The following is a 3474-nucleotide window of genomic DNA, read 5'->3' on the forward strand; positions in this document are numbered from 1 at the left end:
TGTGTGGGTTCATTCCAACGTTAGTGACAATGTTAGGTGTCACTAACGTTGGCGATCACATTCTTGCTTCACGTTAACTTCGACGTTAACTAAGTTAACGTGGGAGTTAACGTGGGTTATGGAGACTTGGCCAACGTTAGTGATAAAGGTGAATGTCACTAACGTTGGCTTCTCTCTTGCTTCTTATCGTTAGAGCCCACGTTAACTATGTTAACGTGGCTCTTAACGTGGCCACTTACCGATTCATTCCTTTACTGGCTTTTAGACCTTTATCATGTCCTAGAATACTCACTGTGATTGCATCCCATGAGACTTTTATTCTTTGATCCTTTTGTTGTCATTTCAGGGGTTATTTGTGTTCTTAAGCTAAGTGCTCTGTAAGGGGGCAACTCTTTAAAATAAGCTTTCAGCCAACACTCCCGAACCAATTGGTTCAAGGTGCTAGGTGTTGAAGCACCCCTAAGGACTTACTTCCTCAAGTCTCTCCCCCATACATACACACCACAGGCATATGGTTTATTTATTTTCTTTTCTTAAGACCTTGGTGTCCAGCACCTCTTTGGGTTACTAAATGCTCTGTAGTGAGGGTTACTCTTGATAGTGGACTTTCAGTTGACAATCCCGAGTTAGTTAACCCAAGTTACCAAGTGATAAGGCACCCCTAAGATCTTATTCATCCAAATAAATCCCTCACACAGGAACACCACAAACACATGCTTCAAGATTAAAACCATTGGTGCCTAGCCTTATTTCTTACTCTTTTTCTTTTATTTTTCCACTTTCATTTTTCTTTTCCCCTTTTTCTTATTAGGATCTTGTTATTTAGCTAGTCTCATGGGGTGTGTTCAAAGCATAGTATTCATGACAGATAGTTGTCTTCCCACCTTGTGGTTGAACCAACTTAGCTAACTTATGATCACACCATAAACTCATGAACTTACTCCATAGTATGAGCTCGACTCTGGTCTTTTGTAAACACTCATTCTCTTTTTATTTGATTTAAAGGGACAAGCATACAAGTAAGCAAAGTAAGGATGCAGTGACATAAAGACTAGCAAACATAGACCTATTCAACCCAAAAACTTAAAAGACAGAATTGAAAAAGGTTCCAATTAACGAGTCACTATTGATCAAAAGTGCATTCGGACTTCCAATTTTCAACATTCTAAGTACAATGGAATTAAGTAACAATACAACCTTCGGGTGATGATTTCTAGTTGCCCACTTTTTTTTGTCATCATCTTAGTCCTTGCTACCTCACTTCCTTGGGTGAAGGTGCACCATTTCCTCATAAGATTCCTGCAAAGTTATTGGAAGTTGCTTGTTCCCAAAGCACTTGAGAAATAGTTAGCTTGCATGTATGCTTGTGACTTCTGACTTTAATTTGGTGTGTGAACACCAAACTTAGTTCCTTGCCCAGTGCAAAACATTGCATATATGCAGAGAACCTCATATCTTGTTATTAACAAAACAATGATTACCTAAAGTCTAACTACATCTAAGTGGTTTCCCTTGATTGGTTGGAGCTGGCAATGTTCTTTGGGAGTGGGGTGTGATTCTAACTCATATCCTTTGGTGGAACACCAAACTTAGAATTACACTTTCACTCTTGGATTGTGTTGGTGTGGAACACCAAACTTAGCTCCTCGCAATACAGGGAAAACAGCTTGTGACCTTTATTGAAATAAAGCTGAAAAGAAAACTACCTGAGGTTGGGTTGCCTCCCAACAGAGCGCTCTTTTACCGTCGCTAGCTCGACGATTCCTCCTTTACCTGAGATGATACTGTACTCTGGGGTTTTCCCCCATGTTGCCCAGATAATGCTTGAGTCTTTGTCCGTTCACTGTAAAAGTCCTCTCTGAACCTTCATCCATGATTTCGATGTGTCCATATGGCGAAACTTTTGTGACAAGAAAAGGGCCGAACCACCTTGATTTGAGTTTTCCTGGGAACAGTCTCAATTTGGAATTGTAAAGGAGTACTCGCTGCCCCTTTTCGAAACTCCTGGGTGCAAGATACAGGTCATGTCTTCTCTTTGCCTTCTCTTTATACATCTTGGTATTTTCATAGGCTTGTGACCTGAATTCCTCCATCTCTTGCAGCTGCAAGATCCTCTTTGCACCAGCACCAATGCTGTCAAAATTTAGTATCTTGATAGCCTAGAGAGCTTTGTGTTCCAGCTCCAGTGGTAAATGACAAGCTTTCCCATACACTAGTTGATATGGGGACATTCCAAGTGGTGTTTTGAATGCTGTTCTGTATGCCCAAAGAGCATCATCCAGCTTCTTCGACCAATCCTTTCTTGATGCACCCACAGTCTTTTCTAGAATCCTCTTTAGCTCTCTGTTGGATATCTCAGTTTGTCCACTTGTTTGGCGATGGTAAGGCGTGGCTACCTTGTGTTTTACTCCATATCGTAGGAGAAGAGCTTCTAGTGGTCTGTTACAAAAATGGCTCCCTCCATCACTGATGAGTGCTCGTGGGACTCCAAACCGGCTAAAGATATTCTTCCTGAGGAAGTTCATGACCACCTTGTTATCATTCGTTGGGGTTGCAATAGCCTCTACCCACTTGAAAACGTAATCCACTGCTACCAAGATGTACTTGTTTGTATATGAGGTTGGGAATGGTCCCATGAAATCGATTCCCCACACATCAAATAATTCCAGTTCCAAGATGAAATTTTGTGGCATCTCATTTCTTTTGGGCAAGTTTCCAGATCTTTGCGATTCATTGCAGCTCTTTACTAGTTCTTTGGCATCCTTGAAAAGGGTGGGCTAAAAAAATCCGCTTTGTAACACCTTTGCTGCAGTTCTGTCCCCTCCAAAGTGGCCTCCATAGCATGAGTCGTGGCAACTCCATAGGACCTCTCGTCCTTCTTCTTCCGAAACACATCTCCTAAGGATTCCATCTGAACACTTCTTGAAGAGATATGGCTCATCCCAGACAAAGTATTTTGCATCATTCATGAGCTTCCTTTTTTTATGTTTATTGATCTCTGGAGGTAAGGCCCCAGTTGCCTTGAAGTTGGCAATGTCTGCGAACCATGGTGCTTTGTGAACTGTCATCAACTGCTCATCAGGGAAGAGCTCGTTCACACTTGTATCATGTGCTCCACCTTTATCATGAGGAATCCTGGATAGGTGATCTGCTACCTTGTTCTCCACTCCTTTCTTGTCTCTGATTTCAATATTGAATTCCTGCAGCAATAAGATCCATCTTATTAGTCTTGGTTTTGATTCTTGCTTGGCAAACAAATATTTAAGTGGTGTGTGATCTGTAAAAACAATCACTTTAGCACCAATGAGGTATGATCTAAACTTGTCAAATGCAAAAACTATTGCTAGTAACTCCTTTTCAGTAGTGGTATAATTTCTTTGAGTATTATTAAGGACTTTGCTAGCATAGTATATCACATGGACTAAGTTGTCTTTCTTCTGTCCTAACACTGCCCCAACTGCAAAATCAGATGCA

This window comes from Arachis ipaensis, chromosome B04 (assembly GCF_000816755.2).
Source record: "Arachis ipaensis cultivar K30076 chromosome B04, Araip1.1, whole genome shotgun sequence".
In the NCBI taxonomy this organism is placed as follows: domain Eukaryota; kingdom Viridiplantae; phylum Streptophyta; class Magnoliopsida; order Fabales; family Fabaceae; genus Arachis; species Arachis ipaensis.